The sequence below is a fragment of the Mus caroli genome, chromosome 15 (assembly GCF_900094665.2).
Source record: "Mus caroli chromosome 15, CAROLI_EIJ_v1.1, whole genome shotgun sequence".
NCBI classification, from domain to species: domain Eukaryota; kingdom Metazoa; phylum Chordata; class Mammalia; order Rodentia; family Muridae; genus Mus; species Mus caroli.
Window position 1 is genome coordinate 37571329 of NC_034584.1, and position 21102 is coordinate 37592430.

Consider the following 21102-nt stretch of genomic DNA (forward strand, 5'->3'; position numbering starts at 1 on the left):
CAAACCTCAGAAATGGCCAGAACTTGCTGTGAAGACCAAATGAATGACAGCTTAGGTTAGTATGCATTTTATCTGAACTGGGCCCCTGACTTTTACATGAAGAAAATTGTTATTGTGCCAGTGGAGCAAATTCATCTCCCAAAACAAAATACTCAGAAATTCCATCTACTCCATCAAATGGTAGGCAAACTCCAGTGATTCATGACATATTCCTGTTATTTTCTCTGTTATTCCTAGTAAGGGATTCAGTGGTGAATTGAAATGTCTTTAGAAATTGTAACAACTAATCCTTGGGAATTTAATTCTCAAAAACTCATTTAATGCTTGCAGACAAGAAATAAAGAAGGAAAAGAAGGTAAGAAAGAAAAGAGAGAGAGAAGGAAGGAAGGAGGGAGAGAGAGAGAGAGAGAGAGAGAGAGAGAGAGAGAGAGAGAGAGAGAGAAAGGAAGAGAGGAAGAAAGAAAAGAGGAAAGAAAAGAAAGAAAATCAATACTCATGAGTATCACCTCAAGACTACATAGCTGGTCACTAATTATCTGTTGTTCTCCTTATTTATTTATTCATGTACATATTGGCCTCTTTTTATTTTCTAACATGGGCAGGATGAGGCACATAAAAGCACTTATTAAAGGACATGATTTTGCCTTGAAGCAGCCCTGTTTCTGCCCCCACAGGATGTACATACTCTCCTCAGACCTCGTGCTGATTGCCCTCTGTGGGAAGTAGTGGTCAACTTTAATTAACTAATTTACTTTCAACAAGTGTTTAATTAGGGCCTTTGCCCATATGTTGTGCTCTTTTGAAGATTCTGCCCAAAGTAAGACCTTTCTTCAAAAACTTCATCTGATTCTCTGGCACAAGAAATCTTTGAATATACAAAAAATTAGATATCCTTTGACAACTATTAAATACAAGAACTAAATGTTTAACTTAGAAAAAGCATGAGGCCAGCCACCATGAGGGAAAAATACAATGAGATTTGATCATGTACCTGGAGACAAACCCTGGAGAAAATCAAGGAAACTATACAAGAGAGGTAAAGTCTTTGTCACCAGTGTTGGCTGAGAATAATTATCTATGTTCCTTGACTATCAACTGTCTCTCTTCCCTCTCACTTCATGCTCTCAGGAGTTGTGAGATGTAAATGGTGCCTATTTTCCAGAGAAAGAAGTAAAAGACAAAGTTTAAAGGTGACCCAAGTTACATATAGCAGGCTTTAATTTGTGTGCAAAGCCTTTAAAATCACAGTGAAGTTCAAGTGTCTTAAAGAAGTGTTCCCCCAATCCAGTAAGCAATAAAACAACTGGAAACCTCCTCACCTGCCAGAGTCCAGCTCTGTTAGCTCTGGAGAACTGTGGGGATGGGTATACTAAGGCTTGAGGGAGTGAGAACTGCCATGACTGATACCTCACACACTGTGCAGTCACATACCAGGCCAGGCTTCCATTTTCTTACCTATAACAGAAAGTGTTGAGTAAACCAGCGAGCTTCCAGAACCTTTCCCAAAAATAATAGAGTAAGCCTATAATTCCATTGTGGGTTAGGAAAGGAGGCAAAGCTATGAGCCATGGTAACAGGAAAATTCTTGAGGACAGTGAAAGCTACAAGTTTATCTGAGCAGGAAAATCAGGTTGACAGATTTGGCAGCCTATACACCAAAGAAGGTTCTGGACACTAGACAACACTGTGACAAGTCTGTACCAGAGAAAAATACACACAAAACAGGGAAAACATCTTAAGTGTCTATATCTTACTCTATTAATCAGTCATTTTGTTACAAGTTAAAAAGTTAATGCTTTATCATTTCAATAATTGTCTTCTTCGTGGAACTAAAGCTCCATTGCTGTGACTAAAATCCACTGATTTTGTCTACTTGGGCTAAGACTGGTGCTGGGTCCAAACACAAGGTAAAATTTCTATAGAATTTTTTTCCCTGTAAACCAGAATTTTAATTTTAATATTTTGTCATGGATCATTCCTTTGATGTTGTACTAATAAAAATGTTATTGAACAAACATGACTAGGAATTACCTGCAGAGTTCATTGATCAAGCTGTCTTATTCCCCAGATTCTCAGGTCCCCAAGTTGATTCATAAGGTACAAAAAGGGACATAAGAAAGTGTTCTTTAGCCACACTTCATGTGCTTTTTGTATGTGGTCCTCATCCTTTGAGACATATCTTCCTAGTTAATGTGAAAAACTCAGCCTAGAGTTTGGCAAGTTTTACAAATAATCCTTATTTATGTAATCTAGATGTTGATAAGTGAAACATATATCCAAAGATAATGGTAGCCCCTATTTACTGGGTATGTGCTCAATGCTACACATGCAGTACATATTAAATATTTTATATGTGTATATTAAATGCCATGCTTTATAATACCCATGAAGATTTTTCTCTTGTATTTCTAGATATGTGAACCTACTAATTTCTTTTTATTTATTTAAGCCATTCTGAGCTTGGATTTTGGTTGTTTGCAGCCAAAAATGCTCAATCTGTTCTGTATTTTCTATGCCAGACATATAGATTTAAACTGATTACCCCTAAAAAAAATGCTTCAATGTCCCATGGCACGGAGAAAGCATGTCTGACAAGCAACGCTGTGATAAGTTTCAACATTGAAGTATTGGAGATGCTATGGAAAAGGAAGGAAAAGATAACAAGGGTTTAGGAATAGAAAACATTAATTATTTATTGTAAAAAGGGCAACATACGTGAATAGGTGGTCACAGGACCCTAGACAAAGGACTGGTTTGTGCAGTGGCTTAGAAATGTGGAAGATAGAGCATCAGATAGGTGACTGCAAGATGCTCTACTCTCTGCCTGACTGAGTACAGGAAACTGTGTCTGCTCAGGACATGAAAGACTTCCAGATCTGCTGCTGAACATGTGGAGAAAGTTTTTAGGATTGTGTTATCTTGACTCAGATACCTGGATTTAAACCCCAAATTTGTTTCATGTTATCTGCATAAGTTTGCATGACTTTCTGAACTTCTGAAAGCCTCCACATTTTTGTCTGAGAAGTAAAGTTGACTATATCTAATTTTTAAGTATTGTGAAGTTGATAGATGATGAATACAACATTTTGGCATGTTATTACAATGATTGTGATTACTACTGTGCTAATACAAAGGGAAGGCACTCTTCTGAAATACTTAGCATCCAGTCCTCAAGAATGTGATCCAGTAACAATGCTGGGTGAGTATTGAGGAAGGCATAGGACAGAATGAAAAGCACTGCATTTAAAGTTACTATAAATTAGTTTAATTTTTAGCCATCTTAGAAATAATATAAGCTGGAGATCAAGGTTGGACTAAAGATCACAGCATCTATCATGGTGTGGAGAGCATAATCAAGAAAAAACAGAAGATCAGCTGAGGGCTTGTTAGTGAAAAAGAGAAGGAGGGAAGAACAGAAGAGGAGAAAGTGATTGAAGAGACATTTTAACATAAAGTTGTTTGGAACTTGTGCTTGAGCTAAGACCTTCGAATGATGTTCATTTATCTAGCTTAGGGTGTCACTTCCTGGAACCTGTCTTGTAGGAGATGAAGTGAATTCATTGCCCTCCTATTCTCATTTTCTCTCTGCATCTACACAGTGCTTTGTCCAAAGCAACTCTTTTTTGCTCTGACCCATCAGTCTTTTGCACTTCATTGTGCAGTTCTATATCAAGCAAAACCCAGTATATGTGAGAACTTATTAAACATAAAAATTCTTGGTGTCTACTATAGTGCTAAGAAATTAGAAACTCTGATCCTTGATCCAACAGTCTCAAGCTTTTAAACAAGACCACCAGGTGATTCTAATGCATTCTGGATTCTGTAGACCCATTTGTCTACAGTAAGCTTAAGAAAATGGATGTTTTAACATCCTGGCTTTCTTATGAGGAAGCAACACTTGCAGCATTCTGCCATACCCAGAGAGAAGACTCACAGTTTTGGGAGGCCTGAGGATGAGGAAGCCCAGTGCCCAGCCCCAACCTGAAACATACACACCCTTACAGGTAAACTCCATAAGAAACAGTCACAGCCAGTTTGGGGTGCTCTGTGACTGAATTGTATAATCAGGATCGTCTTCCAAAGGGAAAGAAGAATGTTCAAAGTTGCTGGATTCACACTATAAAGCTACCTTAAGACCAATCCTGAAATGCAGCTAGGAGAAAAATTAGGGGGCATTGGAATATGTGAGGAAGTAATCAGAAGGAAAATCGTCTGGGACATTCCACTGCTCTTAGGGACAAGGCCACTCTAACTCCCAGAGTCAAATATAATAGCTCATCATGCCAGGTCAATGGGTAAAATTTCAAGGGTCAACAAGCCATGGTCTTAAAGGCTCCAATTACAAACTAGACTACTAGACAGATGCCCAATTGTCTACTGGACTCTGCAGCAAAACTTTATGCTCCTAGGAAGGAGGGGGTGGGGTCAGTCTTTGGCTCTCAGGGAAAGAGGATTAATCCTATCCTGACCCCTGGGTCTCAGCTTCCAACTATCCATTAAATGTCTGGCTCAGTCGCATCCCTGGGTGGGCTGCATAATTTCAGAATAGCTCTGAAATCCCTTCCTGTCTATGTTCCAAATAAACCCCTTTGCAAAGAATATTTTCTTATTTTCTCATCCAATGAGATTTTCTCTTGAAACATTGTTAGATGTATTCCGTTCTGTCCTTTCCCTAATAATACATACTGTTTCAACGTTTTTCACGAGGTGAGAAACCTCAGTATTTGAGTCACTGCTGATCAGCACTGCCTACTTTCTCACAGTTCATCTCCCTGACCTTCTAAGCTAATTACTGGTAGCCTGGTTCACAGTTAGACATCCTTGTACCAAAGCTAGACATGTAGGATTACTCTGAGGTCAAACGGGAGACCTTTCATCCCCCCTACACTCCTAATAATAGAAATTTAGTGCAAATAACTAGAAAAAGGACCCACATTCTCAATTCCGACTGAAGCCTTTAGGACATTCACTGTCTCTGAATGTAACGTGTAACTAAAAGGATCCTTTTACTCTCCTAATTGTCCTTATCTGAAAAATGAGGATAACTGTGAAGGTTAAAGAAAAAGGCATTTAAAATCAATGCTTTGTCTAACAAATAGCAGCAACAAGGGGATAAGGATGATGAAGATGAAGATGGTGGTGGTAGTCGTGGTGATAATCATGATGACGATGGTGATACCATTGCAGTACTTCTATGTTCTGCCCCAGAGTGCTGGGCATCTCCTAGTTGAAGAAGGTGTCATATCCATGGATTATAGTCTAGCATTTCTTGTTCACTAGAACCTTGTGTTTCACCTAAGAGCACATTTCTATACACAATACAGCTGCTGAGAACTTCACCCATGCTGCTAAAGACACAGCGTGTAATGCCATAGTTATAAACTGGCACATATCTGTAAACTGCCAACTCATCTGATTTCTACCACCTTCTAGATCATAGGTGCTACGCTTCTCTCAGTGTGAATCATAGAACACTAGATATCTAATGAAATAATACAATCCATAAAAAGCAGCTTCAATGTTTGTATATCAATGGTATTATCAGTTTATATTTAGTGATCACTTATTTTCAATACGATGGTGAAAAACTAAAATTACATGGGTGAATAAATTAAGGAATTTCCTAGTACAAAACAAAACTACAATGGGAGCTATGATATATGGTACTAAGTTTGTGATGGTAAAATATAGGAGCAAACAACCAATATTGTTTGTTGAGAATGTGCTGTTTCAGGAATTATGTGAGACATACGTAAAGTACAAAACTTTTCTCATTTTATCGTGACAAATTATTGGAGTACATATATACTAAGATAGCCTCTCATCCCATCTCCACCCTATGATGAGCCACTGTTCTAGTTCACTTTTTGTTGCTTTAATAAATATCAGGACCAAAAGTAACTTGGGGGGAAAGTTATGCTCCATCATCAAGAACCTCAAATTTGGAACCTGCAGGTAGAAGAGAATGTGTGTGTGTGTGTGTGTGTGTGTGTGTGTGTGTGTGTGTGTGTGTGTCTGATGTTTCTGGCTCAGTTTACTGTTTTGTGTTTCTGCTCAGTAATCTTCCTTACACTCCCAGTACCATCTGTCCAGGAATGGGCTAGGCCCTCATATGTTAATTAGTAATCAAGAAAATATCCCACACACAAATCCACAGACAAATTGATGACGTGTTTTCTAAATTGAGGTTAGCTTTTTCAAGGTATATTCATCAAGCAACCAAGAATGGCCATCACAGTCAGCATCAGTGTAGTGTAGAATAATCTTGGTTAAGAACAGAATTAAATGATTATTTGGCAATTAGCCAAAGCACCCCTTGCGACCTCTCTGTCTCTCTCTCTCTGTCTCTCTCTGTCTCTCTCTGTCTCTGTCTCTGTCTCTCTCTCTCTCCCCCTCTCTCTCTCTCTCTCCCTCTCTCCCTCTCTCCCCTCTCCCCCTTCCTTCTCCCCCCCCCAGTTGTTATGAAAAGGGAAAATGAATGGAATGGACTGTGTTCTCCATAAGAGACTTTAAAGTACAGAGTACAGAAGTCTAAAACAAAAGTACATTATTGATAACTAGTTTTGTCTGTTGGTTCTTTTTGGATACATTTTACACTTTAGAAAGATTATATTGACTATACTTTGAGGAATAGTATGAAACTGGGCATAGCAGGCAGGTCTTTCTGAACCACCTTCTTAAATGAGCAAGTCTTCTCAGCATTTCATTATACAACTAAGATTGTATGTCATATTCTAGTATTCTATGTCTTATGTTCTGACTTCTTGATTAAAAATACTTACAAAGTGTGGATAGGAAAGACAAGATATAAATAATAGCATTATAGCAATGCCTTTATTAACATAGATGCAAAATACTTAGCAACATATTAGCAATTCAAACGTACCAAATTATAAAATGTCATGGCTATATATATATATATTAAGGTGCCTTGCTTTAAAAGCAACAGAAAGAATTATGTCAGTCAATGTAACTTGTCATCTAGTTATAACAAAAAAATGTCTCCCATTATGACTTACTTGAAGAATGACTGAGCACTGCATGTATATGGCCCACCCCTCTTGACTCTGAGAGTCTCATAGCTAATTCCACAAATACTCTTTTCTGCTTTGGTGTTATCTCTGCAAAATTCTCCAGGAAATGTCAGAACTTGCAACAAGTAGGCATAAATGTAGGGAATTCTACAATTGTCCACATATTTCTATCTGAAAATATATCTAAGCCTACTTTCTTTGATGTCATCAAACAGTATGTAGACATCATGACATCTCTATTTTGTTCCATGAATTCTCTCTCTTAAACCTTTGCTGCATTCCCAGATAGAGTTTTCACTCCCCATACAATAGTTTTCTATTATTTCCAAAACATATTGCCTTTCTAAATTGTGTTCTTCTAATTCCTAGCACATTATAAGCATCCTTTAAAAGCAAAGATGAGAAGAAATTGTTTTCCATTTAATATAGAGTTTAGAAGACCAGGAGCCCAACAACAGACATGCACATGCGCACACACAAACACACACAGACACACACACAGTCTAATGATTTCATTCAGTTTTGTTCTTATATAAGTATGATTAAGAATAATTACTTGAGATTAGATAACTTATCGAGGGCTCTTCCCCTGAGGAAAACTGATTCTCACTCTCTTAGTAGCCAATTATTTCCTGAAGCTTTTAATCTAAGGGTGGGACCTTGGGAAATTCCCACCATCCATATTGGCATATCAGTGGCACTGTCAGTATTCAGGATTTACTTAGATAGCCATATTTCATAGATGTAGCTTCTTTGCCATGTATAGACAACAATATCTAGCAGCAGGTGTTCTAGATGGATAAACTTTTATTTATTTTTTTAATTATTTTTATAGCCACTGAGATAAATGTGTTAGATGTACTACTTAATCTTGTAACTAGTTTACAACTTATTATAGTTATTTTTAGTGGAAACAAAATATAAAAAAATATAGTGGTACCTAAATATATTAGAGAAGTTTACAATTGTTGGCATAAAAAAGCATGAAAAAAATCTAAATAAAAATCTCTTAGACTCATGAATCCCATGATGCTAATTACTGCTCCTAATTACACATCAGAAGTGAAATTGAGATAATATAAGATTGTTTAATCTACCTTCTTGCCCATGATGGGAAGTAATTCTAAATGGCGAAACTGCCTTGAAATAGGAGTGTGGATGGAGGGGGGCAGGGAATCAAATATGGAGTGTAAAAATGAATTACAAATAAAATTAAATTTAAACAAACAACAAATAAAGCTTCTATGAACATAAAAAGAGAAACATAGTTAATCTAAGGACATTCCTAAATGAAGACTGAAAATCTCAGTGCCAAGCCTTCTCGCTTATAAAAACTTAAAAATGAATGTGTCCTAAGTTGAGACTCTTTATTAGAGATGTAGTCCCTGATTTTCCCTAGCTCATTAATCCACACAAGCCAACTTGCTTTGAGGCTGACCGTACAAATAAATAGAAAGCAGGATTCTAGTTCCTGAAGAAAGCTGAGAAAGGAGAGTTCTCAGGATCTGAGGTTTTGATGTCAAGCCTTCTTTATTCTTCAATTAATCCACAATTGTATGCCATTTCCATAATTCAATAGTGATATAATTCTTCCAGAGAAAACTACAGCACCATCATTGGTCCACTGAAAACCCATGCTATATGCAATCCAGTTGATGTTGCTGTCTTTTGTACATCTTTTGCTGGTTTCTAAGTATCCTCCACTATGGCCACACCCATTTCTCCATGCAGAACAAATTGAGGAGGAATCCACGTGATATATTACTATATTTATCTTCTTCAAAATATCTGTCTCAATATCATATTATTAGAGAAATTACCTTGACACTTTGGAATATTTACCTTACAAAGTAAAAAGAGAAATGGGATATACAGCAAACAATGAAAATGATGTAAGTGACTTTGGTTTATAGAGCTAAAGATTCATGTTAACTGTTCAGCCATCTGGCTCACACATGGAATAAAGCAAACTAACTGAGTTGGCTGAGAACACAAGAAGGTCCATCTGGTCCTTAGCAAACATTGCCTGAGTGCCTACTCTGTGCCAGAAACTGAAACCAAGTGTGAAGATAATAGCTTGGTGGAACCCAGCACAAGTGAGTGTTTTGTTTTTTGTTTTTTGGGTTTTTTCCCCCTCTCTAGCTGTTTGAATTCTCAAACAATGGACTAGGCTAGTTTATCACAAAAGCCTCTGAATACTTTACTTGTTAACCAAATACTTAATAACCACATTAGATTTTATAAAAACATTTACTTTTTTTCTATTGTGAAGGAAGTAAAAATAACTTAGTTAAGCAGAGTATTTCTGTGGAATGACAATCAATCTTTTTCCAGTATTTATTTTCCACTCAACACTCTTTGCTCATTCCTCTAAAATTCTACTGCTCAGATTAACATTTGTGCAAGGATGCCCAGAATTCTCAAGATTAGAAGGTGCTACTAAATCAGCCATGGTCAGCAGTACCCCAGGTACTTCAATCTAGACGCTCTCCCTTCTGCCTAAGAACAAAATAATTAAACTTATCTTAGATGCAAAATTACATAAACTTCCATCCTAATACCTACATAGTATTAATCCAAGTATAGCTTTCTTTTATTCTTTCAGTAATTTTGACACAAAATCATGCAGTTATCATCAAAGTAATCTGTCTCTCAGAAATTAGATATGACTAGATCTGGAATAATGCTGCCTCAATGTCGCTAATATTCTCTCATACATTTTAAAATCTATATCCTACCCACATTTTCAGATTGGTTTGTGCTTCTGTGTCTTAGAATAGCTAAGTAAGGAGTAGTACCGAATCCCCCAATATCAGCTATGTTTTCCATGTTTCCAGAGTAACTCGTGTTACTTTTAAAGATCTTCTAGCTGCCAGTTCTATTCTCTAAGAAGATGTAAATGGATTTGGATTTCATTCATGTTCAGCTACTGCTAACAAAATGCATCATTTTTCTTTAAGTCAGGTAGCACAAAATATTCAGTAGATAGTTCTAAAATCCAAAACTACAAGTACATATCTAAAGTGTGTGGGTCAATTTTAACTCAGAAACTCTCTAGACAGTCAAATCTCAGTTTCCTGTTGTTTATACACACTGAGAGGGAAAGGTGCACCTGTGTACTTCGGGGGACTCTTTTGGAAGTTCTCATCCCTCCAAGGATGGGGTCATGACTTTGTACCCTTTGGGAATGGGTACAATAACATGTGGTTTACAATAATCCATTCGCTGTATTATTCAATAGAGTTACAGAGTTCACTAAGCAGTAAGCACGCAAAAGTGTGAGATGCTACATTTAAATAAGTATTTTAATTCTTTGATCCTAGCAAAGAGTATTGTATTCAGTAATTTGTCAATTAACAACACTTTGATCATCTCTATGGATACATTGCTATGAAAATGACTTCGAAAATCACAGACTAGGAGAAAATAGTGATGATGACCTATCTCATTAAGTAATTACATCAGTCATCCACAAAAAAGTCTTACAACATACTAGAAAAATAAAATACAAAAATTTAATGGGTAAAAATGTTAGAAATTTTACTGGAGACAAGATATATTGATAACAAATTAACACATGAAAATATTCTAATAGAAAGATATTATGATACACATTACACAATTATCAGAATGTTGAGCTTGACTCACCTTGCCTTGTGTTAATAAGAATGTCAAGGAATATGCATGTGGGTAATGCTACTAATAGTAATAGGCCTAACAAAGATATAAATATTTATGATCTGTAAAACATAAACAAATGGTTTTATATATGTATTATATGTATATAGCATATATATAATGTGTTTATATAAAAATATTTAATATATAAGCGTACAAATTTATTATATAATAAGCATATATGTATTATATACATATAATATATACTCACATAATATGTATATAAATTCATATATACCTATACATGTTTTATATATAAAAATATTATATATACATATGAAATGTATATATAAAACCCCAGAAATAAAAAAGGACATAATATATACTTCTGCTTGCATAAACTTCTAAAAATATAAACTAATCTATAGCATAAGGGGGCCATACAGATGAACATTTGCTTAAGAGCAGAAAACAAAACAAAAGATGATTAAAGGGATATTGGGAGATATTTGAATTTCAGACATGATGATTGTTTTTAATATCGTATTTGATATTGTATTTCAGTATCATATTTGTGATTTGTTTGTGGGCTTTTATATGTCAGAGCCTACCTTATTTTACAACATGCATTTATTTGCTGATGATATCTAAATATAGTTCCTTTTCTTTATGGAAAGGATAAAGAGAGAGATAACGATGACTTACATTTTGAAATTAATATCTGGCTAAAGTTTCCTTAGAAAATGAAACATTGACTCAAGTATTCCTTCATTTAACATGCATTTATTTAAGAATTTTTATTTTCTAAGTACTACTATATAAAACATGACAGGTGGGGTTACCATGACTTACACACTGAATCTTAGTGACTCTCAGAGAGATGGCTCAGAAGTTAAGAACACTTGCTGCTCAACCAGCAGACTCTAGCTTGATTCCCAAAACTCATGTTGGGTGTCTCACAACCACCTTTAACTCCAGCTACAGTGGATCTGACACCCTTTTATGGGCATTTGCAGTTCAGAGAGAGAGGGGGGGGGGCAGAGGCAGACAGACACACAGAGAGACAGAGAGAATGAGACTAGAAAGTGAAGGAGTGAGTGGGTAAACTTCACAACTTGCCTTGAACCTTGGTTTCTACATGTGTAAAGTGAGCCTAACTAAAGGGAGGGAAGAAGGGATCGAGGAAGGGAGAAGGAGAGAGAGATTTAAAATTATGTGTTAAAAATTAAGATAAATCTTTAAACTTTATGGACACTGGAGAAGACACGCTCTACCAAGTGAGAAGGACTATTTGTCATTGCCAGGAGGAGTTAAATTAGGGAAACAAAACAGAAAGAGAACAAAAGTGAGGATTATTACTTTGATTCAGAGGTTCACAGGTGACTTAGCAGAAATCACTTTTATCACCTTAATTTTTTCATTCATAAGTATTCATAATATCATTTTAGAAAAGATTTTGTATCATAGAAATAATGTTCTGGCTAGTAATGTTAATTCCTTGACCCTTTATATGATTAATGTCCCCTTATAAAAGGAACAAAATGGGGCTTGTTGGTGACACGAGTGAGCTACAAGTTAAGAAACACATATATAAATGAAAGGTCTGTGAGATTTCTAAAAGCTAAACACCAATTAGAAAACCAGTTTGAAATCAGAACCATCTCTCATAATTACCACTTTGAAGACAACTGCCTTGCTCCATAATAGACATTTTTGAGCTGAACATGAGTGTTCTGTTCACTTGGCTTTTCTTGTCTTGACTTTTACATGTTGGTATGAAGGCAACCAGAACAAAGAGTAAAACGGTCTTTGCTGTTACACTTCATTCACCAACCCAACTCATTTAAAATGTCTTGTGCTGAACTGAATTCAGGATGTTGCTGTGTCAGCAAGTTAGACCTGGAACCAGAACACATTATTATCTGCTAGAGGTAGAAAACCAAGTAAACAAGTTTCAGGAAAAAAAAATATTGCAAGAGGTATTGCCTTCAAAGTAAAGAAGAAGGGAAGTGGGTTGTCGGTTCTTTTATTATGGAGTGCATACCTTCAGCTTCCTTCTGCAACTTTCCCTTCTTCCTGTTATGTCCTACTATTTGGGTCTTTAGGGTTAATTGCGGCCAAACACTTGTTATATTCTGTTTATTAACACTTTGGCAATATATCATAACATATTTCAAACACGAAGAACTTTAAACAATGTTAAGAGTCTCATAGAGATGAAACAAACAAACAAACAAACAAACAAAAATAGCTGAGTCTGTTATACACCTGACTTTCACCTTCAACACCCTCCAAAAAGGAATTGCCATGCAAATTTGAGATCTGTCTATCTCAGGTTCCACTTTCTGTTTCTACTATGTACACATATACAAATATTACATTTGTTTACACCATTGCTTGTATGTTTTAAAAGTTTCTATAAATAACACCATGTTTGAGAGGTCTGAAATATCAGACTTTCCAACGAAAAGTGTAGGGTTCTTCTTGGTTGGTATGTAAAAAGCAAATGACCTTTTTCCTACTCTTCTTTTCTACATATGCACTTTCCATGACTTGTAGTCAAGGTGATAGAATTTGAATGAGGCTGGTTCAGCAACATTGCTATGAGCATGACTATGTGGGGAGCTGTGAAGACATGAGGGAGAAGCTTCAGGGGTATATTGGGGAGCAGAATCACTAATAGGCAGAATTTACATTTTACAAAGATGGCAAATTTATTTTGGAATGTACATTATCACGAGCTGCAGGTAAATTTTTATATTGCTAATTCTTGACAAAATCATGTTTTCATAAGAAAGAGTACAAAATAGCACTTCAACAAGGTTTGAATTTACATTTTCTTATTACCAGTGGAGTCAAGCGTCTTTTCTTACTTAGTGGTCATCTCGACTTCTCTTCTATGAGATATTTTTACGCATTTTCTCAGAGTCTTCTAGCAGAATAACTTACTGTCTTCTATTTTAAATTTATTAAAATTGTATGAATGTTTGTTATTATCTTATGGCCAGAAAAGAATGTTCACTTCTCTGAAACTGGAGTTGGAGGTGGTTGTGAGCTGCCTGGCACAGGTGCTGGCAACCCAACTCTGGTCTTCTAGAAGAGGAGCAGTGTTCCTAGACCCTATGTCATGTCTCAGCCCTTTATGAAACTTGTTACAATATACTTGTGCCTTTAAAATCTTAAGATAGATAAGTATAATTGGTAAGATTGCATTTAAAATACTTAAGTACAATTCTCCTTGCCACCTTTATCCTCAACTGAACAACATTCCACTGTAGAAGAAATTTTCACTCAAATTTGAAAGCTGGAGGCTACAAAATGTTCTCTCTCTCGCTCTCTCTCTCTCTCTCTCTCTCTCTCTCTCTCTCTCTCTCTCTCTCTCCTAATGCTGGCTATGTACAGGAGACAAAGGGCAGAGAAGATAAAAATCTAGGATTTTAAGTATTAAAGTATGAAATAAATGAGCTTCCTACAGAACTCTGAGTAGGGAGACAATGATAACTAATGCTTGAATATCAGAAATGAAACTAGGAGGTGTTCCCCAGGAGGGTTCAAGCTAACATGTTTCTGAGTATGGCTGTCCTGGAAGCCATTGGCTTGGGATGTGCATTCCTCAGGAGCATATTTGGTAATGGAATTGTTTGAAAAGAAGACAGATAAAATTTGTGTTTATAAATGACTCTTTTAGCACAGACTAACCAATGGACACAAACACTGTTCAAGGAAGAGAGTCACCACTTACTTAGCAAGCACTTCCTGTGAGGCCTGGTTAGCAGTGAGCGATGCAGGCCAGAGCTCTAACGCTCTCTGACACAGTTAACCTGCTGTGTTTATTAAGCACCATTTGCCTATGTGTGCTTATTTACTTTGTGCTGCATAGGAAACATCTTTTTTGCTTACTGTCTTTTTCAATACTCCCATGACGATTTCAAACTGTTCTGAACATGAGGAACCTGGGGGCCAGAGTGGGACAAATCATAGACCTCCATGATGCCATCCTAAGTTTCCTTCCCTGGATACTGAAATGTCCCTTCCTGGTTGGCCTTCTGAATTGACCAAGAAATTATAAAGACCTAGAATTCCAATTTTAAGTTATTTGTGTATTTCTTTTCTGTAAGGAAAAAAAAAAAAAAAGAAGAAGCGAGTTCTGGAATCCCAACCTTTCCTATTTGGGTCAAAATAAATGTTGCTGGGCACTTCTTTCTGACTTTGCTTAAATATTCCCAGTTCTTCCTATGGTTGGCATTCAGAGGCCATGAGAAGACAAGATTCGAATGGCACTGATCTGTCAATGCTGGACACCATGTTGCCCTGAATATGCTCCAGGGATGAACGGCTCACTGTCTTTTATACAGATATTAGTCATTTATTTTAAAAGGTAATGTGTTCCTCCTAAAACGCTTTGTGCTTTCAGCAGAATGAGCCAATGCCAATTTTTTTTTTTTAATTCCAGTCAAGGGTTTTACTTACCCTTAAAGCTCTCGTGGCCACTAATCCACAGAAGCTGTTTTTTCCTTTGAAGTTTGCACTCCAGACATAGAGGACTGTAGCCAAGTTTGGCTTCAGGAGACCTTCAGAAGTTGTTTTCTGCCCAGGTTGTGTCCTCTTGGTGTGGTGGTTGAGCTGAGGCTCAGATTTCATGAGGAGAACCAGTTGTTCATGTCCAAGGCAGAAGGAGTCTATGCTTCCTATGGGGAGTGGGGGAGGGTACATGGGGCGGGGAGAGGGACTTGTAAAAGAAGAATGGATAGCTGGTTTTAGTGAAATGAGCCTATGAACTACAAGACTCACTTAGTTTGCTTTAAACATGTGTTTTTATCAGATCTAGAACTAACTTTCAACATGATAATTGCTACACAATGGTTACTCTTGCATAGGTCACCCAATTTTCCAATGTAATTATTAGTGAATCTGAGATGATGAAATAACAGTCTAATAAAGAATGGCCATACCAAGCCAACTATGAGCAGCAGAAAAAAGAAGCCATGAAAGTGGCTGAACACATTACCCAATGTTCCCATGACTGTACTCAGCCCTCTCGCCTCACGATGCACTAATATTTCTCTTAAATAGGGTCATGGATCATTAATTTCCTGGCCTTGAGATCTCTTATTATTAAAGTGTTACTTAGCAACATTTAGACACTGAAGTTACTCCAAAGGAGAAAAGCCACAAGGGCTGTTGGTCTGTTCACTCTTGTTTTAAAAACAAAACAGAAAAACGATTGATGTTCTGTCCTGGAATAAGTTTCATTCCCTTTCTTAGAATTATATTGTCTTGACTGGGTTAGAGCACACAAAAAAGTGCAGTATGAGTTTCTTTGGCTTCCACTGATCAGAGAACAAAATCACACACATTAGTGCTCAGCACCATGTTGGCCCATAATTCTTCATGTGTAAAAATGACTGCCCCTCCCAGTGTTGGACTCTGTTTGAACAGCATGTTCTATGTGATTCAACGTAAGTATGGTTTGTTGTTGTTGTTGTTGTTTTCTTGTTTCTGTTTTTGCGGGAGTGATTAATATAGCCTGTTATTTTTTTGCTAATGGCAGTCAGGTCTGCCTTGATTACTCAGTACTATTTGATAAAACCAGAAGAACTGTCCAGATGAACCAATTCCATTGTGTGCCTGAGACAGCTTAACACACTCTTCCCTTAAGGCACTTGCGATCTTGTTCTGAATTAAAATTAGGCTTATATAGAGGGCTAAATTAATAGGCATGAGGCCATGGGGTGGCATAATTTTCATGACAGATATTGGTTTTAATGCTATAGTAAAGTTCTTTTTTTAAATCCTAAATTTTAATCAGTCTTTCTCTACAATTTCAGTTTATCAGAGGCTCCATAAACTCTATTGCAGGTCCTCTACCCAAGTCTTTGATCTCTTCTGGAAAAAAAGTCATTTGAGAGATAAAGAGATGGAGCAGAAGTTAAGATTATGTGTGTATTGCTCTTACAGAAGACTGGAGTTCAGGTCACAGTCAGGAGTGGCTCACAACCACCTGTAACTCCAGTGCTATAGGATCCAACAACCATTTCTAGCTACCTAGGGTGTCTGTGTTCACCAGTAGATACACACAGGGGCAAGCATGCACATAAATAAAATTTATAAAAGAATCTTAAATAATTAAATAGCTAAGAAGGAAGAAGAAAGGGGGTATGGATGTAGGGACAGAGGTGCAAAGAGTTAGAAGGAGGTATGGAAAATGGAAGAGAGGAAGAGAGGAGACATTTGAGGTCAGAAACTAAATTTGCAGCCCCAGTTCAGTGCATGGACTGAAAATACTGGAAGCAGGTTAACCATGTGATAAATTGTTTTAACATAATAAATATCTGTACAATGTTAACAGTACAAATGCTATGCTTTAAAACAATTATCTAATATAGTTATAAACCAATATTTAAATCAGCATAACTTCAATTTATTTCTGTGTGTATGTTGGTAAGGATTGAACTCATGGCTTTATAAATGACAGTCAAGAGCTATACCCTGAGCTACATCCCAATCTTTGGTTCTGTTTCTGCTAATGTATAGCTATGTTTAAGGGCAGAAGGAGTCCAAAATATTAAAGGCCAGATGTATTCTCAGGAGAAGATATTATAGAACATTTTTGGTCTTCTGTGTGTAAAATAGCCCAGTTTTGCATATTACTTGCATATAGTTGTATATTATGCTTAGGGTGATGTTTGCTATTTTGACAGATATATCCACGTATGTTGTGGATAGCCCTGGGGCTAATTGTATTTGATGTTAATTCTGTTTTCCTGTGAGGGGTTGTGAACAAGGAATTAGTCAGCACTCAGGTGATTTCCTATAAAACTTCTCACCTTAATTTATAAATAAAGGCTAGAGCCAGTGATTGGGCAGAGAAAGAGGAGAAGTTGGAGCTGAAGGTTTTGGGAGAGAAATAGAGAGGGAGAGGATGACAGAGGAGGAGGTGGAAGGAAAGCAGAGCAGAAGCACTTGGCCTGGAGAAACTGCAAGTTCTAAGGGGTCTCTAATATGGGGAAGATGGTAGTGTAGTGGTAGATCTGCCCAATTAGACATACAGCATGTATTCATATTAATTGAGTTGTGTTTTTATTGCCAGTGATTATTTGGGTTGAAGATTTATGCATGTAGAATGTCTAAATCATCGTAATTAACATGCACAATCTCAAACAGTTGCGATTTTAAATTTTTTATGTTTAGGAACCTTCCAACCCCTGTCTTGTAGTTATGCTAAAATGCACAGTAAGTTCTTCCTGTAGTAATCATACTGTGATAATAAGCACTAGAGCTTAATGCTCCCCTCTAACTACAGTTTTGTTCACATTAGCCAGCCTGTCTCTGTACCATCTTCCTAGCTTCTCATACCAACCTTTCTTCTCTCCTTTGTTCGTTTCCACATATGAGTGAGCACAGGTGTTTGTCCTTCTGTGTCTGCCATATTTCATTTAACACAATGACTGTTAGATCCATCTGTGTTGTCTGTCACAGGTGACTGGATTTCATACATTTTTATGACTGAGTAGTATTCCACTGTGTAAATATAACACATTTTCTTTACCTATTCTTCAGTCAATAAACAATTAAGATGGCTGCATGTCTCAGTTGGTATGAATAATACTGCAACACCATGGGAGCATTAATATAAAATAGTATCAAAATGTCAGTTTTATAACCTAACTTTATTGAAGCTATTATCTGAAATTTTATTTATATTAAAAATTATTTTTTAGATCATGAGAGATCTTCAGTTATATGTGAAATTTCCAAGAGAAATTATAAACAGCAATGAATTATAGAGGTTGTGATGTTAAACATAGTACATACTTCTTTGTATCTGCCTCACAAAAGATATTACTGAGGATTCAGCATCATGGAGAAAGACCATCCATTCAGCGCAGTCTCATAAGTAACTATCTTTGTGTAGGGGAGCATCATATGCCCTCCACTTAGGAAGAGTATTAAATGATAGTTTTTAATGAAGATTGGTCTCATTGGAAATAGTAGTACAATCTTTCTGATTTATTGAAGTATATCATCTTCATAGCTTTGATTTTTATCACTGTGTACTGCAAATATCCCAGACCTGTTGGGAAAATTAATACCATGCTTCCTGAATGTCCAAGTAACATTATATCCTATGTCTTCTCCCAATGCACAGTACAAATTTTGGAGAATCATTGGACACCATGAATTTAGAAAATAGTAAAAACCTGTTTGAAATCCAGTTATTTCTCCTAATTTAGGTTACATGGCTCAGCACTGGATATTATTTAATGTCTTATTGATGCTTCTGAAGCAATTAAATTACATAGAACTGCATATACATGTCAAAATATCTAAAAAGATAACAGAAACATTCTCTTCCATTTAGTTTTGAAACTCAGAAGAAATGAGAAAGGATGCATGAATCATGAGAAGCAGGAAGACTAGACCTGTGGTTTAGGGGTCTGTCCATGGAGTAGTGTGGAACAGGCCTGAGTAAGAATTCTTGGCACTTTGGAAAAACATATCCCAGATATAGCTGAAGCAGCTTTGAAATTGGACCATATTAATTTCACTTGGAAGAACACATATGATTTCTCAGGATAGCCTAGAGACTTACACAAGTGTGGAACATGGGCTGACAGAAAGCCTCTCCCAGCCTGCTTACCCTAGACACTCATTTTCTGTGACTCTATTGAGGAAGTCCACAACAGATTCTGAAGTGGCCTTGTAACTCCGCCCAGCCTTCAACTATACTTGCTTTTAATTTACTTTTATATTAAATCATCCCAGACTCTCACAAAAATCAAAAGGTGAGTTTGTAATAACGTTTCCGCAAATCATTCTGAGATACATTTAAATTGGCTTTGAGCAGCTGTTTTATTTGTCTCTGAGTGTAAACTGAACAGTCATCTCTGGAAAGAATCAAACTCATATACCTCCTCACATCTCAAGAACACATTCAGTATGATATTATGTATTTGAGTACATTTTGATAAATACTGTTTGTGTTAATTATCAACAACATGCTTTAAGACAAATCACTTAGCACAAAAGTCAATCAGCATTATGGAGCAAGGGAGAAGCTGTCTAATCTGCAAGCATACTTAATACTGGAGGCCAACTTCGAGAAGGTGGTCTTTTGAATGTTCAAAACATCCATAATTAGGGTGTAGCAAATTTAATGACAAAGAACTGCACAGAACTCCTAATTACAGTGGTGCACCACTGATACTAAGAAATTAACGAAAGGGTAATGAACATACCATCCATTTTGACTGTTGCTCTTCCCCACAGCACACCAAAGTTCAAACCTATAAGATGAAACACATTCAGCTACCCTGTTCTCAAACCTCAGCAGCCTGTGTTTTTGAAATACACTAATTTAAATTTAAAGACATATAGTTATGCTGTTTTCTCTTTGTAGGTTTTCAACAACATACACACAGGGAGTCACCATCTGTTTTCAGCCTGGGTCATTACCAATTCATCCTCCTGCTCTGTGTTATCAGATCAAGAGGGTGGACATAAATTTGGCCACCTGGGTGCTGGTGTTATTAACATGTGCCCCAGCCACACACTCATAAAGTGGTTTTGTTTGGAGCTGAAGCCTGGTGTTTTCTTTTTCCATTTGATCAATGCTCAGAATTTCTCAGTATGATTCTAATAATGTAACTTCAGAACAAACTAAAGAACACAAAGTACTTCCAGGAGTATATGCCAACAAATCCAAGATAAAGTCATGTATGTTGTCAGAGACAGGAATACATGGGAAACACAAAAGAGGCAGAGCATTAAAGCAAGAGAGAAGAGCAAGGCAGGATACACAGGAGCCTGGGCTTGCCTGTGATGTGCAGATGATGGAGCTTAACAGTTCCATACATCTCTATATGTGGCCTTTGAGTGAAGATGGTCAAGCATTGTGTTATCTCCACATGGTTATAAAACCTACAGCAATCCCTCTCAAGTCACTTAGCTCATCACAAAATTAAGATGTCACCTAAAGCAGAAGTTTCACATTGGTTAAACTTTGACTTTATATTAGTTTGTACACCACATAGAGTGGAGAACTCATCTGAAAATTTACAGAGGTAGTTAACACAGATACCCCTGGCTCTTTTTCCTGCCCCTTTTAAACATTGGGCAAAAATCATAGCAGCACAATTATCATTACATAAAAGAATAGGAATCAAATGCATACTGCAATAATCCCATCTTTTAAAGAAATGTAATGTAGTAACTAAGAATCTTATAAACAATAGCAATGTTCACCTTGTCACTCGTAAAAATTTTCTTTTTGGGCTGTCACAAAACCTCAGTGTGTGAAAAAGTGCTTGTCATCAAACCTAGTGAGCTGAGTTTTGTTTCCAGATCTATATGTTGGAAGAGGAAAACTGACTACTACAAGTTGTTGTATGACCTCCACAAGTATGCCATAACACACACACACACACACACACACACACACACACACACA

General features: G+C 36.7%; 1 long non-coding RNA gene across 1 annotated transcript; it reads right to left on the reverse strand.

Moving 5' to 3' along the window:
- Positions 1-1329: 1329 nt before the first annotated feature.
- Positions 1330-19932, reverse strand: LOC115029424. Its single transcript, XR_003835001.1, has 3 exons — positions 19892-19932; positions 15123-15381; positions 1330-1455 (listed from the first exon to the last, which is right to left on the reverse strand). It is a non-coding gene; the product is annotated as an uncharacterized LOC115029424 (long non-coding RNA).
- Between the last annotated feature and the right edge of the window lie 1170 nt (positions 19933-21102).